Source organism: Lissotriton helveticus, chromosome 7, assembly GCF_964261635.1.
Source record: "Lissotriton helveticus chromosome 7, aLisHel1.1, whole genome shotgun sequence".
NCBI lineage: Eukaryota > Metazoa > Chordata > Amphibia > Caudata > Salamandridae > Lissotriton > Lissotriton helveticus.
This window is the reverse complement of record NC_136068.1, coordinates 926,996,270-927,015,004: the sequence shown is the minus strand read 5'-3', so window position 1 is coordinate 927,015,004 and position 18,735 is coordinate 926,996,270.

Sequence of the window (18,735 nt, the reverse complement as noted above, 5' to 3'; positions counted from 1 at the left end):
CACTGATAGACACCATAGAAGCATACTCAAACCACTCTGGGTATAAACTAAACAGAGACAAATCGGAGTGCATGCCTCTCAACGTATACACAACCAGCGAGGTAATAGGCACCTCAGGGCTAACCTGGCAAAATGGGTCGGTCAAATACCTAGGGATCCAGTTCGGGAAAAACCTGTAGACTACACTCAAAAACAACGAGAAAATAACCTTAGGCAAGATCAAAGGGCTCTTAGAATCATGGTCACCAAAATGCATCACTTGGTGGGGGAGAATAGACACCATAAAAATGATGATCAGTAGTAAACTACCTGGCAGGAATGCTCCCCCTCACACTCTCAGACGACTTCCATCGCAAGGTAGACCAAATGATAAACAAATTCATATGGCGAGACAAAAAGCCTAGAATTAGCCTCCCAAAACTAAGACTAGAAAAGAGATTTGGAGGACTAAACGTGGCTGACTTCAGGACATTCCAGACGGCCTTCATAGCCAGACAGGGAATGTACTGGATACTACCAAACCAGAATTACACGCCAACCTGGCTAGCCATCGAAAAGGCCATCCTAAACAATACCGAACCAATGACGCTCCTTACCGCTAATAAACAGGCCGAAAAGAATAACACGATACTTAGAAACACAAGAATCGCACTCCTCAAGGTAGACCAAAGGCTTGAACAGAGCATCAAATACTCGAACTGGGAAGCCCTCTGGGCAAACCCCAGAATACAATACAGGGGGAAAAACCTGGACATAGAGTCGTGGAAGAGGCTAGGGTTCTCATTCCCGGCACACCTAGAAGAAGAAGGGAAGCCGCTCACATTCAACAACCTCAAATTATGACACAACCTCCCGGACATGGAACTATACAACTTCCTCATAATCCAAACAGCCCTAGCAAAATAAAAAATAACAAAGCACAAACCCTCAATCGTTCAATATATGGCGAACCTATACAAGGTGGGTCACCATGTGTCCCACCTATTCAAACTTCTCCGCCCTGGCTCCTCAAAACTCAACATCAAGTGCACCAGATACTGGGAAACTCAACTAGGCACCACACTCAATGAGCAAGACTTACACACCCTCCGGGCGTCTCCATCGAAAAACATGATCTCACCAGTACTAGTGCAGACAAAATTCTGGTTATTACACCAATCATACTGGACACCGGCAAGCTTAGCATCGTTAGGGCTCAGAGAAAACGACCTCCGTTGGAACTGCGGAGTAGAAAGAGGCGACCTTGCGCACCTTATATTCCACTGCCGTAACGTTAGTAAGTACTGGAAAAAGGTCTTCGCTTTCATAAATAGGGCCCTTGGCTGCACACTAAAAGAAGAATTTGCCACAGTCACCACTGCACTCTTGACAGCAGACATACACCCACAACAGAACAGAAACCTCCTAGACTTCTAATGATGGCAGCCAAAACAGTGATTTCCAAATGGCAAGAAACTCCAAAAGCCACGTTCAAGGGGTGGTTGAACTGGGTAACATATTTGAGAGGAGCCGACTGCACAGCGCTGAGAAGTTCACCGTGGAAGAATCCTAACAGAGGGATGTGGGCGACCCTAGATAATTTCTTAGGCCCATACGAGCCACCATAATCAACAAAACCAGACATCGCTAGGTAGGGACAGCTGGAGCAGAAGGGGGTAGGGACGATGTAGGGAATCCGGTTTGCCAGTAGACTCAAACCTACACCAGACGGGGACGGATACCACAAAACAAATAGCCACCAACTACATGTTTTATGTTGTATGTGTCGAATTATTGAGCCAAGAACAACCGCTCATACTTATATGTCTTATGTTTAGTGTTTAAAAGTCGGATGGGCAGAGGAGAGCTGCCACATAGACACCTAACGCACAAGCGGTAACCAATAACCGGATGTCTATGAAGTGAGCCCTGGCGGGATCGACTGCAATATCATGCAGTGTGTGCTTTTGTATTGCAAAAATACCAATAAAAATTATTACAAAAAAAAAAAAATCATATGCCTTTTAAGAGAAAAAAATTCGAATAAAGACGTTACTTTTTCACCTACACTGGCCTGTTGGACTGTTTTGAGCTGCGCACCCCCACTTGGCTCAACTATCTCTGATCTGGAGCAGAGCGAAGCCACTCAACGGCTGGCGTAGGGGTTGGTTGCACAGCGCCTCCACACATGGGAACTGGTATGAGGTGCGGCATAGGAGGTCCGCCGTTGCCTTTTGGTTTTGGGTTTTAACTAAAAAATCCCATAAAGTTTGTGGGGGAAAATGCAGGCACGGTTACTTACATTGTATACGGACCTTTCTTGGGTGCAGCTGCACTATATAAAGCTGCTAAATAAAGATCCGCCCGCTCTTTTGCAGAGACAACTGAAAGGATTAACTTTAAATCAATTTCTTTTTCCACTGCTGGGTGTTTGTTTATGATGCTGGGCGCACAGCTGCAGAGCAGTACAATGTGGCAGGTTGTAAACGATACTGTCTTATCTTTTAATGAGTTAGTACAAGACAGTTATACCCAATCAAACACCAGCTTCTGAGCACTGGCTTCAACCTGCAAGCTATCATAGTTTTCTTTCACTCTTCTGCAAGATAGCAAGCGTCTCAGAGTGTTAAAATCTCTTGATGAACCACTGAGTGCCTGGACCTGTCTAAAAGTGGAAGACATTTTTTCCTCCACAAGCTTGCATATGCTTGCCTCCCTCATCAAAGTGGAAACGGGCCCTGTGAGACCACTTCCACATGCTTTACACTACTTTACACAATCACTAACTAATACATGATTTGCAGCCACATTAGTGGTCAAAATTAATTCTTACCTGGCTTTGAAAATCACAAAGAGTATTTCCAAGTTCCACAATACGTGTCATTTGAGGTGGGTTAGTAAGTTGTGAACTTTCTCATAATTTTAGCAGCCGCGGGCCGTGGAGGGAGTTACGGTGGGGCAGGGAGGCGGGGAGCGGGAGGGGCAGGGTGGAGGGACCAAAAAAACGGCATATGGATAATTGCAGGTAAGTACACAATTTAATTAATAAAACGAAATTCGTAGCGCGCACAGCATCGCAAAATGCGATGCTGTGCGCGCTATGAATTTCGTTTTATCTGTCCATTACTACCCCCTTTTGTACCGCTTTTGGCCGCCATAAGTGTGGCAGGGTATGCTGAAACGTGAGTCCCTTGCTCACTTTGCCACTGGATTCAAGCAAGCCGGGCTGAAGACGGCTGGAATGCCAGAAACCGGTCCTCGGAAGCTTATTTCCGGTCCAGGGAAGACATGGCTTGGCAGTTCGGGCTGTACTGTTCCCATGAGGCACAGGGTTAGACTGATTTGCATATAGCCATGTCAGAACTGGGGTGGCAGAGTGGGCTAAAGAACGGTGATGGATTAAGCCCAGATCTTTTGACTGGGTGTGAGTGTTTGATTGATTCAGATTCTCCGTCCATCACCACCCCCTTTTGTACTGTTCTTGATAATATGGCCCTTGATAATGTACCATATTTATGCAAAATTATTTAATTTAGCACATCCCTATACGTGATGGGCAATGAAATTAAATGCAATACACATGATCAGGCTTACTGTGCACAATGCACAGCACAGTAGTGTCATACAACTGCAGAGGATTATGACAGTTGATATAGGGTTGGTGGTGCTGAACTTGGTGGGCTGTATATCCAAATGGGTCAAGATGCCTGAGGTGGTTCTTTGTGTTTGCTTTGTGGGGGTACGCGGAGGTAGCTACCACAGGTCCAAGGGACAGCTTTTCAGCAGAGGGATGCCAGAGGGGAGGGTGCAAATAAAGGTGAAGATAATTTGAACTACATAAGGTGAGGTGGACTACAAGGTTGATTAAAGACTAGACTGGAGAATTACTACGCAGCCCTGTTGCATTCTTTAACTCCAGTACTCTGGTGTCTGCAGGAGAAGGTATGGGAAGTTCATGGAAGATTACACAGTATAACATAGGTTAACATCTCCACAAAATTGATTAAATCTGAGGCCAAATCTCTTCTCATTGGCCCGATCATTCCTGTAGCTCAATCACACCTTAGCCCCGATGTTAGAGTAACTCGCACTGAACCGGCACATATGCCCTTTGTACAACTGCCTACCCTTTTCGGAACCTTTTAGTATTCTTACTCCACCTACGAATCCAAAACTCTGGCAATCTTCCCTGGCCTAATATCGCGCTAACGGACAAGAAAAAAAGCCTCAGAAAGTTGACTGAAAATGATATAAACACCATTACTTCAAATAGAAATCTGCCTTGCTAAAATAAATGTGTCAACATAAATCACTATTCTAAAAGCTAAAAGAAAATGTCAGTCCTCAACCAGTCAGTCCAACACATTCTACGTTCAAGCTAGTAGCCTTAGTTATTTCTCCTGGTCATTGATATCCCATCACAAGCTTATAAATATACATTCAAGTGCTTTAATCCTCACAGAACAATTGAGTTAAAATAAGAGCTATCTGCAAGCCAGGGCCCTTTCAAAATGTGTCATCTTCATTAATGCTCACGCAAACAGCCATCACCTTTCTCATCCATTCAAATATATCTGTCATCCCATTGACCAGATTTTAAAAAAAGCACATTTAGGTACTTGTGGCCTTCTGGTTCAAGATCCCACAAAATGGACACTCCCTCAAAACCTTGGGGGAAATGGGATTGTCAAACTCCTGGAGATCCAGGTGACTTTATCTCTAACAGGACTGTTTAGTAACAGAGAAGCTGGCCCTGAACCAGTTGCAGTCCTTGCTGTAAAACTACTTTTCCATTTCTACCATGTAGTTGGACGTTTGACTCTAATTTTGAGATGCAAAATGCACGTTTGACACTCAGGAATTCCTTCTTTGGTGGTCACATTATGGACATGGGGGCCTATTGTTCCTCTTATATCAATCAGCTGCAGTTTATATTATCTTTTTATTAGCAATTAAAAGTATGCAGAGAGACCCGAAAATATGCAAGGTGTTCTAGAAATTGAACTTGGCATTTTTGCAGTGTGGTCAATGGCAAAATAGAGGACTATTGAAGTGCAGGAGTGACTAGTGTGGGAGTGTTAGACCTGGCCCTTTTGACCGGTTTATCCCTAAACTTTTTGCCTCCTTTTTTTCTGACCCTGTTTTCATTGGCTATAGGATTCTGGGTACTTTGCCACTGCTGAGCAGTGTTAAAGTGAAGTTCATATGCTCTCTGTTTAAATTGTAATATGATTGGTTATCCATAATTGGCATATTTGATTTACTTTTGCTTTTGCCTCCTATTTTTCTGACCCTGTTTTCATTGATCATAGGATTCTGGGTACTTTCCCACTACTGAGCAGTGCTAAGCTAAAGTGTATATGCTCTCTGTTTAAATTGTAATATGATTGGTTATCCATGATTGGCATATTTGATTTACTGTTAAGTCCTTAGTAAAGTAGACGGTGTGTGCCAGGGCCTGTAAATCAAATGCTACTAGTGGGACTGCAGCACTGGTTGTGCCACCCACATGAGTAGCCCTGTAAATGTATCTCAAACCTACCACTGTAGGGTATACATCCTTTACAACGCAACTTTTACCACGCAGTGCCTTTACGACGCAACTTTTACAACGCAAACCATTACAACGCATTACGCTGGGGGACGCTCTAGGATAGGGAATAGGTTTAATGTACTATCCAACACCTTCCCTACTATCCATGGGGACTGGAGTTGGAATAGTAAATTAAACTATTCACTATCCAGCGCCCAAAAGCACTATGCGTTGTAAAGGTATTCGTTGTAAATACCGCGTTGTAAAGGCATGCGATGTAAAAGCATGCATTGTAATGTCATACATCCCCACTGTAGTGTCTGCGTGCACGGTTGTAAACTGCCATGTTGCCCTGGCCAGTGCTCCCAATTGCCAGGCCCCAACTTTCCCTTTCCCTACATGTGTGGCAACCCTAAGATAAGCCCAATGCACCCCCATGGGCAGGAGGCACTGTATGTGAAAGGAAGGGCAAGTACTGGTGTGTGTGTGGAATGTCTTGATAGTGCCCGTTTACTTCTGTCTGTGGTGGAGGAAAAGGACTGACTCTTTTGCCTTGCTGTGGTATCCTGCTTGTGAAAAATCTCCTAGGGTGTGTGTGTAATGGCCTCCTGTTGGAAGTCTCAGGGATACAAAAGACTTCAAGGAAGATCCTTGCTGGATCTAATCATAACCTGCCTAGGGGGGCTGGGAGCTGTACAAGGAGTGCTGCCCCTGATTTGTGTGGGGCGGGACGGCTTGCAGTTGCTGATCCTAGCTAGACCATTCTTTCCTCAATTTGCAAAAACATATCGTTTTGAGTGCTGTGTCCTTCACCATTTAATTTTTAAAGCCAAGCACGTGTTAAAGTGCTTTTATGGTGGGGCACTAGTGTGTGCAGTTGGCAAAGTGCAAGTGTAAGGGGTGCGCTACGTGTTGCCCAAAGGCCGATCTCTCCTTCTTTGATTCATTGCATGAAAAAGAGGTGGGGTGCCTATATAGTAAAGAACGCGTAGTGAGCACTTTGGGTCCGGCTGTCGAGTCCGAGGTGTGGGCTCACTCGACAAATGCAGTGTGTTTAAACAGTTGGTTGGAGTAGTCAAATCATTAGATACAAATTAAAATGTAAGTAGAACGAAAGAAAAACAGATCACCACAAATAGAAGTACGTTCAAGAGCGGAAATGTAATTTCCCAAATAGTACCAGCATTAAATGCGATTGTCATTCAAAGCATTAACGGGTCATTATGCATTACTTATTTGTTCTGCTCATAAGTGTCGGAAGCAAAAAGGAAAATAAGGGCAGTGGAAGTGAATTGACGAGTGAGGGACAAGGTAAAGGTGTTTGTGACAAAAACACAATACACAATATATGCTTGAGCAACTCAGCCGCACTAAGGAGACTTGTATCCGGATTAACCAGTGCCTGCATCGGGAGATTGATTCCCCATGTGTTGCTAAATGAAATAAGCCAGGAGCCCAACCAGGACCGAACGTTGTCCGTCTTTCCTAATACACAAGTGTCTTCTGTCCTGATGAAGAACCCGTTGTGAGGCAACCACTCACCCTTCTCTCCGCTGGGGTCGAAACGTAGACCGTCCTACTAAACTCCCACATGCTCATAGAACTAAATGTATCAATTGAAAATGTAACTATGGGCAACATATATATATGAACCAACTGACCTTATATAGGCTGGAAAGGTCAATTTGTATATATTGTGTATTGTATTTTTGTCTTACACACCTTCACCTTGACCCTCACTCGTCAATTCACTGCCACTGCCCTTATTTCCCTTTTTGCTTCCTACACTTACTAGCAGCCCGTCCCGACCTTGTCCGGGAGCAATCAGGGTTCCCCGACCCCCGCCTACCCCGACATTGGCCAGAAGCCCGGGCCCCCGGCCGCCCCGTCCCCCGGCTGCCCCGACCCCCGCCTGCCCTGACATTGTCCTCCGGAGGCTTACCTCACACAATTATGCCAGAGGCCCAGTGTTGCAGTGGTGGCCAGCAGCAGCGCCTGAGGCACTGGGGAGCTTTCTGGGTAAGTGGGGCTCTGGCGCTCTGTTTGCAGGGAGGCGAGGATGAGCAGAGGTTGCAGGGATAAGAGTAGGAGTTCACAGAGTATGGAGCAGCCGGCGGGAGTCGGGAGCTTGATCACAATTATGCCAGAGGGTCCCCCGCCTGTCCCGACCCCCGCCTGCCCCGACATTGTCCCCCGGAGCCTTTTTGTTGTAACTCCCCGTCCCCCGCATGCCCCGACCCCTGCCTGCCCCGACATTGTCCACCGTAGCCTTACCTCAGCCGCCGCTCCTCAGTTCAGTGCTCCTCGCCGCTCCGCCGGTCCGCTGCTGCTCACCGCCTGTGTGCCGCTCGTCAGTGCTCCTCCCCCGCGCCATGTCCGCCGCTCAGCCGCCGCTCCTCAGTTCAGTGCTCCTCGCCGCTCCGCCGGTCTGCTGCTGCTCACCGCCTGTGTGCCGCTCATCAGTGCTCCTCCCCCGCGCCATGTCCGCCGCTCCTCCTCGCGTTCCTGGACGCCGCTCCTCCTCGCGCTCCTGGACGACGTCAGCACGCAGGTCGCGGCCGGCGCTACTTCGAGGGGACTACTTTTTTTTAAATGTACATGTTTTAAATATAACTTATTTTTTAAATGTATATAGCCTATGTCCATCTGCACACCCTGAGGATTCCAACGATGTATCGGGTGTGTGGATTGGCGCTGTGGTTCCCGAGTTTATCCGCCTCAAAGCCTCAAAGTTCTTCCTTTATAATAGTAGTATAGATGAGCACTACAAATAAGTAATGCATAATGACCCATTAATGCTTTGAATGACAATCGCATTTAATGCTGGTACTATTTGGGAAATTAAATTTACGCTCTTGAACTTACTTCTATTTGTGGTGATACTTCTTTTTGTGGTGATCTGTTTTTGTTTTGTTGTATGTACACTTTAGTTTTGACTACTCCGACCAACTGTTTAAACAAACTGTATTATTGACCCAGGCTGGGTAGTTTTCACTTGGGCATAACCCCGTAAAAACTCAACCCACTCTACAAATGCAGCAGGCTCAGAGGAGTGAAATCGTGCCTGGGGAAGAAGCAGCAGCACTGGATGAAGACTAACTGTGGCCCTAGCAGGTTGCTATTGCAACGAGGGAGCCACAGATCAAAACTGCACCAGCCAGTTGCAGAGAAGAAGAACAGTTGCCGTAGCAACTGGGTGACACGAACTAAGGGAGTGGAGGAGCTCTGCTGGTGTCCTACTGGGGGGCGGGCCGGCGAGAAAGGTAGCGCCGCCCTTCCCGGAGAGGAGAGAACCCGGCAAGGTCTCCCAGTGCCATCCTTGACGTGGGCCCTTCCTACTCGGGAGCCTGCAGTAAGAGGGAGGCGGAACCTTCCAGCAAGCCCTTGGGCTGACGGTGTTGGGACCACAGGGGAACAGCACATGGCTGTAGTTGCACCGCAAGGTTGCGGGCCACCAGCTGCTTGCAAGAGAGGGGCTTTCCCCGCCAATGTGGCAGTGCGGGTGCCTTCCCCTCCTTCAGTTTGATTGGGCCTACTGAGGGCCTTTTTTTTTGTACTTTCTGGCCTTACAGGGAAAATCCTTAACGGAGGCCCCGCTCTAGTAAGTAAAGCCAGGAAATACCGTGCAGCCCACACGAGAAGCATAGGAGCACTGTAGCTGCTTAGTAAGGCACACAATGGGGATTTGGGCACCATGATTATTTGGTGACCCCCTTGCGTACCCTACTTGCATTCCCAGGCCCTAATATTAGGATGTATGCCTTATACTGGCCAGAGTAGCAAGTATTATATCCCGCAACTGCATATTATGCATGAGACGGTTGTTTGTATAATGTATTGGAGTTCATGACATGTGCAACCTCTGGTGATGTTATGACCATTGCCTAGTGGCAAAGTGATTTATGGGATTGTGACCTATGTGTTTTATATGCATTTTTATGACAAGTGCCTAGGGACACAGTGATTCATGTGATTGTGGTCTAATGCGTCTAGTATATAAAACAGTGATATTTTTATATATCTTTGTTTGGAGTTTCTTTTGTGGTGTGATAGTGTGTCACTGGTGTGTGGGTGCATGTTGCTCCAACGCTTTACACATTGCCTCTGGGATAAGCCTGACTGTTCTGCAAAGCTAGCAAGGGGGTGAACAGGGGTTATCTTGTGTGTGTAACACCCTTACCTTGGCTACAGTGGTGGGTCTTGCCTGGCTTAGGTACATACCCTAGCCAACCAGAAACCCCATTTTTAACAGGGAGACCATCAGGAAGAAGGCTTTTCCCAAGACTGTTTTGCTAAGGGCTAAATAAATTGATCAAAATATTTGTAAAGTAGAATGGAGATGGGAAACCAATCATATGGAGGGTGAGTGTGGCTGCAGCAGAAGTGGAAGGCATGGTAACAAACCCAGCGGGAGGACAGGGAATTGCCAGAAATGAATGACAATGAACAGGGAATGTTTCTGGGTGTCCTGGTTGATGGTAGGTAGTTCTTGTTTCTGTGGAATAGAGAATAAGAAAGTGAGCAATCAAGCAGGAGTTTTGTAGAGCACACTACTCAACCGTGAGGGACTCAAGGCACTGAGGGAGGGAGGGGGGGACAACTCCGTTGGGGTCAATCGAAGAGCCAGGTCTTGAGGTCCATTCTAAATTGGTGCAGTGTCAGGCAGGGTTGGAGGTGAAAGGGGAGTTCGTTCCAGGTCTTGGCTGTGAGGTAGAAGGAAGGCTATTCCACCACCTCTGTCCCTGTAGAAACGAGGGACGGTGGCTAGGGCAAGGTCGGCTGAACAGAGATTTCTCTTGGGTGCTTGGAAGGAGATTCTGTTGTTGAGGTCTTGGGGTCCGGTGTTGTGGAGGGCTTTGTAGGAGTGTGTGAGCAGCTTGAAGGTTATTCTTTTTTCGACAGTGAGCCAGTGGATGCCGCGGAGGTGTTCGGTGATGTGGTTGTGTCGTGGGAGTTCGTGGAAAAGTCTGGCTGTGGCGTTCTGGACGGTCTGCAGTTTGTGGGGGAGGTTCTTGTTGATTCAGGCATAGAGGGCATTGCCGTAGTCCAGTCTGCTGGTGATGAGTGCGTGGGTGACGGTTTTCCCGAAGTCGGGCGTGGATCCACTTGAATGTCTTGCATAGTATGCAGAGAGTTTTGAAGCATGTGGAGGATACAGTGTCTTCCTTTCTCCTACAAAGAAAAACATTTCTAAGATGGACGCTCTGTTGTGCATCCACTTCACCCTATACCAACCTATTTGCAGGGGGTCAACACAGAGCCCTGCAGCCCCCGGGACACAAGGGGGCACACAACCTTTCAGAAAGCCCCACTCCTTTGTGGGGCCCCCTACAGCCGAAGCCCAATTAATATTCGGGATTTGCGGGAGACTCAGGGCCCCTCATCATATTTTGAAGGGGGCGGGGGCATTATTTAGTGATACACCACTTCCTGTATCCCCGGCCGATATGGCAACGATCTGTATAGATTATGCGCCGGATTTGTAACCTATGTAAGACTTTTTGCTTTAAATGGTAGCTAATGAAATGAATATCTCACATGACATAATACAAATGATGCAAGTATAATGGGGTGCGGGGGTTGCAGTATAGCAGAGACAGAAGGTGCTAAGGGCCTGGAGAGGAGCTCATCTCTTCTGGGTGGGAATAAAAGGCCGGGAGTGTGTGCTTGTGAGGTAGACGAGCAGAGGCAGAAAGTGGAACAGGCACGCGCTCTGCTTTTGAAGTGTGCCTAATTCACTCGCTATTGTTTAATTAATTCCTTTCATCATTCTGCCTCTTGTTAATGTAAGTGATATGAATAATGATCCCCTTAATCAGCAGAGCTAATCATTTTTCTGCTTCTTATCTACGTTGTAGTTCGTTTGATCACGGTGTATGGTCGGAATTAGAGAAACGTGGCTCATTGGTAACGCGAATGTTCGCTGTTATGTACCCCTTGAGTATTTGTACAATGTTAACGATGTAAGATTACGGTGGACCGAAAAAAATAAAGCGAAGAAAGGGGTGAGGGAGGGACAAGGAGGGAGAGGAGGCGTAAGGAGCGAGGTACAAGTACGGAAAATAGAATGAAAGGCCGTATTGAAGAAAGGGCGGAAACGATGGAGGCATGAGGGAAGAAAGAAAGGTAGATAGAGAATATGGAATAAGAGAGGTGAGAAGGGAGGCATTGCGCAGAAAAGAAAGGAAAGGATGAATGGAGGCATGAAGGAAGAATTATGTACGTTTGGTAGGAAGACAAGAAAGTAGAAAGGAATAGAGAGAGGAAGGGAGGGAACAAGGAAAAAGAGGTATTTACGAGAGTGCTAAAAAATAAGAGTGAAATGAATGTAAGAAGGAAGGATTAAAGGAAAGAAAAAACGTGAAGGGAGGATGATAGTAAGAAAGACGAAGGAAGGAGAGGAAGGGTGAAGGAAATAAGAAAGAAAGGTACGAAAGAAAGAGGGTCAGACAGAAGTGTCCTAAGTCAGGAATGGGAAGGTGGAAGTAAGAAAGACAGTGAGAGAGTAATAACTGAAGTCAAGAAGAGAGGAAGGAAGAAAGAAAGAAGTCAAGGAAGATAGGAAGGAAGTAAGGAGGTGGTAGGATGGAAGACTAATGAAAAGAAGGGTGGCAATGACAAATGCAGAAACCAAGGAAGGAAGGGTGAGAGGGAGCGGGATGAAGTAACTTAGGAAGATCCGAAGAAATAGAAGCATGAAGTGAGGAGAGAAATAAAGAAAAGTAGGAATAGGAAAGAAAGGAAGGAACAAGTGAAATACTGAAGGTAGCAAGAAAGGAAAGACGCAACGAATTAAGGTGGAAGAAAGAAGGAGGGGAAAAGGAATGAAGGAATGAATGAAGGGATCAAGAAAGAATGACAAAGTAAGAGGCAAGGAAGAGCTGAGCATGGAAAGTAGGGAAGCAAGAGGAAATGAAGTACGGGAAGGAGGGAAGAACGGAGGGGGAGAAAGACGGATGAGAGAAGGAAATAAGGAAGGGAAGAACGGAGGGAGGGGAGGGAGGGAGAGAACGAGACAGGAAAGGGAGGAAGGAACAAGTCAAGGAGAAAGCATGTATGGGCCTAAACAAAGATGCAAGGAAGAAAGGAACGAAAGAACAAAGGGACGGTGGTACTTTCAAGCACACTGCGGGCAGTTTTTCGTTTAATTTGCAACATGGCTATCTTGATTTGGAATAAATGGATCGGCTGGACTCCCTTTAACTAAAACCCAACAGGGGATACGAATAACAGTGTTCCCTTTTTGTTTCATCAGCCAGCTTGAATTGCCATGAATCCGGCGAGGTTAGTATCAGAGGTGGAGAAGGGGGCTCCCTAATAAGAGCATTGGGATGAATGAGATGGGATTCAGCACACATCCAAAGAGTGCGAAGAGCCGGCTGTGAATGTCATGCTTTAACAGCTCCCATCTCATCTTTCCACCCTCTTTATTATTATGCATTAGGTTCAAGGCCCTTAAGAATTCATTACGACTCCCCCATCTTCCCCTGGCTGACAGGCTTGCCTTTCATCATTGTGATTTCTTTAATTCTAAATTATTTATCAAGGCTGTGAAAAATCGTATAGCAGTAACCTGCCAAATTGTATTTTCTGGCTCATTGGGCATTTCACATTGTGATATAGTAGCCTGTCAGATTATGGGTGTGAAAAAAGGCATCCACATTTCATATGTTCAGTGTTGAGAAATAACCATTGTCTGCATCTCTGACGAATCAAGACAGGCTGAAAGGATTGCAGATAACTGTAATCATAAAAATGTTCGCAGGCCTTCTTTATAATATTACCAATTGGATCGTTGCCCCTTCACGAGGGCTGCTCAGAACCAGGGACGCGTCGGAGCGATAATCCGCCATCGAGTATATATTTTAATTGTGCAGCTTGTGATATTAAATGATTCAAGGTTGATATGAAAAAAACGTAAAAGACGCCCCTCATCTGTGAGAGGTAGAGGACAGGCAGTGACTGATCCTCTGAGCCCTGCCTTGCTGCGAGGCACGAGCTCTACTTTTGATCCACAGTCTCTGAAGAGGAAGTGAGGTAATTACACTTTCGTGACCTTTCCATCATTGACCTTCTTGGCTGAGATTTCAGTCTTAGAGTAAAGGCTGTTCTGTGTGAAAAATATCTAATGATGGGGAATATGACTGAGAACATGAATTAACATTACAAAGGAAATGAAAGGACAAACAGAAAAAGAGTCATTTTGTGGCACCCGTGACTGGATTTAAAGATGCCTTTCTAGAACTGAAATATGAAGTCATTTCAAAGGCGTGAACTAGAATACATTGCAGAAATCGATATTGTAAATTGGAGCAAATCAGAAAGGATCTAGATCACATTATCTTCTTTTAAGAACTGAGGGATGGTTTAGATTTGGCCGATGACAGAATATCCCTCAACTTCTGGTGGAATTCCTAAATTTAGAGATTATTATGCAGGTGGAAGTCCATCTAACATAATATGTCTAGATTGGTGGACAATCTACCTGTGGATTATTTTCTGGAGTTTACCACTTCATCTATTAATTAGGAGAGTTTTCATTACCACTTAACTCCAAATCAGGCCCCTTTATCAGGGAAATTAAATTCCACTAATGCAACCAAACGAATCCGAGATTGATCCTAACTGGAAACCCTTCCATTTCTGGAGAAAGTGGTATATCGGGAAGAGATGCTAATTCAGAGCATGCTTTAATGGTAAAATCTACTCTGGATTTTAGACTTTCTCTAGAAATCATAAGATTTGCAATTGCCACCCAACTCTAAATGAAAGCAAGTTTACTTCTTCCCAAACTCCAACCAGATTTGGATCATTAGACTTAACTCCATTTATGACTTTGGGGGTAAGAATCATTCAAACTTCAGAATATATCACATCACCATCACAGCTCAAAAAGTATTTATCCACTTCTTCAATAAAGGCAATAGAAGGGTGGAGCCAGCCGCAATCAGAGTATCTTAGTTTGAACCAAATATCTTGAGTCTTGTCTCTAGAGAAATTGCAAATAATTCATGAAACTTTCACGAAACATGTACGCACATAACTTTTGCTTTCACAGTTAGTTTAGGGTTCAAGTAGTTATAATGTGAATATTCACTATAGCAAAAAAGTTTAATATCTATATTACTTTGTTGAGCATATTGATTACAGTGTATACATATTAAGCAGTGCGCCATATCTATACTACTATTATAAAGAGAGAACTTGCACCATTGGGCAAGGTAATCTCGGGAACCACAGCGCCAATCTACACACCCAAGACATCTTAGAAAACCTCAGGGCAAGCAGAAGGACATAGGCTACATAAAAATAAAAAATAAACGTTGTTTAAAATATTAATAAATGAAAAAAAGTAGTCCCTTGCAACTAGCGCCGGCCGCGACGTCTGCGTGAGGGGAGGAGCGGCGTTCACCAGAACCAGGAAGAGCCGAGGACAACAGCGCCGGTAGGAGCTGCGGAGCGGCGAGAACCGGAGGAGCAGTGGCAGCGCGGGGAGGAGCTGCGGGAAGCGGAGGAGCAGTGAGAGGTACGTTGCTGGAGATGTTGCTGGGGTGGGAGGGAGTCGGCGGGTGCACCGCGCGGGCTGCTACTTAACTTAAATCGGATGTTGCTGGAGTCCGGGCGGAAGGCGGGATGCGGGGCGGGGCGGGCCGGGGGGGGGGCCGGAGGGAGTCGGCGGGTGCACCGCTCGACAACATGCTGCCCCAGCCACCTTCTGCCCCGGGGTAAAAATTCAGCCCCCAGCCCCCTTCTGCCCCAGGCAACGCTGGGGCGGGCTGCTAGTATCATATACAGAGCTAATCAAGGCAGAGAACTTCTCCAGTGGCTTTTTGCCCAGACTTTCCTGAAGGATGGTACCTAATGCAGACTGCAAATGGTCAAGAAAATGATGATACGCAGGGAGGCAGTGATATTCCATCAATGGTGTTTCTGAGACCTTGCTTTTCATGGATCACAAAGGGGGAAGTCTGTCGAAGGCCAAATGATATAGCTTCGGAATCACAATTCAGAAGACTGATGATCAGGTATCTCCAGGTAAATCTATTAATCGAATTGCCCTACCGGTCAAACAGGTCATTCTTTGTGTAACGTGGGACTCTGCACTGACTGTAGAACCAACAGTGGAGATATTATGAAGGGATCTCTGGTTTCAAGCTTGGAGTACCAAGAAGATGCTCCGGGAACAAGGAATCTATAACAGAACATGGAGCCTCCTTCATTGGCAACAAGCAATATGTTTTTGCAAGGAATACCAGTCACATGACAGACAGTGTCAACCCACTATATACTTAAAACTGCATACAGGAAAAGTGGAGCACCTAAGTATTGAGTGACTGAGCATATGTTAATCATAGAGATTAGCTACAGTTGCCTCCCAGTGGACAGATCAAAGAGTTTGCCACTCGCCAGCATCTCAGCTGCCACCAACAGCCAGTGCCTCCAGGTTCTGGTTTGATGAGCTGTGCCAACCCTCTGCAATGGGTTGAAGATTCATCCCGAGTATGTGTCCAGTGCCTGTGCTGTGCTGATGGAACACCAGGAACCAAGCTACACCCACTGTGGACTCTGATTGTGAAGCATGCTGAAGGAAAAATGCAGGGGAGGCTCGAAAGAACAAGTCGAAGCCTGGATGGCTCAGATATCCTTGCCACATGAGATTAATCAGCTGTACAGCATGCAGGTTCCAGGTCAGGTATACTGGAACTCTTCCAGTCCAATCGGGGGTGGGGCACATCATCAGAATGGGAACACATTTATAGTATTCCCGCAGCATTCCAAACACACATTCATGACTTTTGTTCTATTGTGAATTACAACACTCGCAGGAAAAGGGACCATTGCAGAAACGTGGAGTTTTTACCCTTCCTTGTCAGTTGAAAAGATTTATGGTATTGCTGTACCATTACTTGGATCCTAAAAACAGAACTTAAATGGCTTTGTGGCCCAGACAAAAGTACTTTAAAGTGCATTTCACAATGGCTGCTTAAGGACCCCACAGTCTTCCCGACAGCCAACATTCCAAATGCCCTTTTTGCCTAGTACTTTAAGGTCTGGGTTGTCCAGTATTTGCAAAACAATGTGAATATGAGCCACACTTGCTAGATTTTTTTTTTTTTTTTTTTTACAAATTTTTTTTTTCTCGACTGGCGTGGTTTGTGTGGCTTAGTTCATAATTGGTTTAGGAAAAAGTTAGCGGAATGGCAACCAAACATTATACATAAACCAAAAATGGTCATTAGCATACCCCCAAATGTTCCATATTGCATTGGACTTGACATTAGTCTGCAGGAAAGTACATCATACATTTGCAATACCAGTTCATATCCATTGATACTTCTTGTTCCATAAACACGCATGCTGTTGGCAGATAGCCAACTGCTCCTGTGATGTCTTTCTATGGATTCATTAGCTTACACTGTCATTAAAAGCCAGCACAGTGGGGGTCATTAGGATGTAGGGTGGATCACCACCAACCACATGGAGGTGGCGATCCACCCTACATCCTTCCCCACCCGCCACCCATTTACCCCTGCCATATTAGTATGGCGGAAGGTACCGCGGCGGATGGGAAGACTGTCTGCTGCTTTTCTGCCCGGTCGACAAGTTGACCGGGCGGAAAAGGGTTTAATATGGTGGTGGTGTCTGCTAGACACAGCCATCCACATTAGCATGGGGACGGAAACATGCCTTTGTGGCGGGCGGTGCTGTGAGCACCAGCCGCCACAATGCTGGGAATGGAGGATGCCACTGCCACGGTGGCGGTGGCATCCTAATCGCCGGTGCGGGACCGCCGCACCCCTGGCAACCAGTCCCAGCACCGCTAAGGTGGTGGACGGAAGTCCGCCCGCCATCCTAATGGGCCCCTTAGTTTCGGGGTTAAGGAGATTTGACTAAAGTCCTGCTCATTTTATTCATACAATCATCAATGCAGTAACTGGAGTCATTTGAGCAAGTGGTCATCATACAAATACTCTTGGGATTGGTTGTTTACATCTAGTGCATTCTGAATTGACTCCGAGATTTTTAGAGTACAGCTGGGATTTAGTACATCCTAAAGATGTTTTTATATACTTGTAGTTTATGTTTTACAGCCATCATAACAGAATAATGTATCAATTATATTGTAGATTCTAAATCAAAAGTGGATATATCGATGCACAAATCTTTATCCCACTTATCCTATTTAAGAATCATATCATTAGGGTTTTAGTGGTCAAACCTAAATGTGCCAGATAGACGTATGTAATTTCTTTATTGTTCAGAAATGTTGCTCGAATAGTTTTTTTTATTCTGCATCTTTATATTCCTTATTGAGCTTCTACATGTGTGAAGAGGAGGAAGGGGAGGGCTGGTCGCCTGGCGACACAAGCAAAATTGAAGGTCCAACCTTGGGTGTTACGATCCAAAACCTTGCATCCCTTGTAGGCACCATGCTAGGAAATGAGGCATTAACACATCCAGAGTTCCTGGAGCCACACCCACTTTCCCTTCGACCCCTCTCACATGCAGGATAAGCTACTAAGGTCCACTAACCCGCACTGAAGGCAGCCACAAATGCCTGGACATGGTAATCCCACAAACCTGAAGTACAAATGGAAACCTTGCAAGTTATGTGCTCATCATGGCCAAAATGGCCAGGAAAATTGAAAAAATTGACGTGATCGACAAAAGAGTGACCACAAAAGTCTGTCTTTGTCCAGATATAGTGGAAAGATGGTCCACATTACCTACCATCCTCACCACATTGGTCACCAACTTGAAGGAAAAAAATAACACGTGCCCAGGCATACAACACGCCAGGAAAGTGGAAGGTGGAACAAACAAGCCCGGAATCCGGGACTTGTCAATGGTATAACAATAAATAGTCTGCCAGATGGAGGAGGAGGAGGAGGTGGTGGTCCGAAACACACATTCCAACACAGTCAAAAATGTTAAACAACAATCCATGTGACCAAAGGGAAACCTCTAACAGTGTAGCAGAAGAGGCAGGGCAGTACATAAACGTGGAGTCACGGAGAGTATAAAAACCCTTGAAGAAGCTAAAAAAACAAAAGAAATTCAGCTAACAAAAATGGCACTCTAAAAGTCTGTAAAAAAACTTGCAGTGACAGAAAATCACCTGACAAGCACAGCCACTTTGAACAAGCACTTAAATCCAACATTCAGAGCAACCAGAATGTGGAACATGGGCCAACAGACCGAGGAGGACTCACACCCCACAA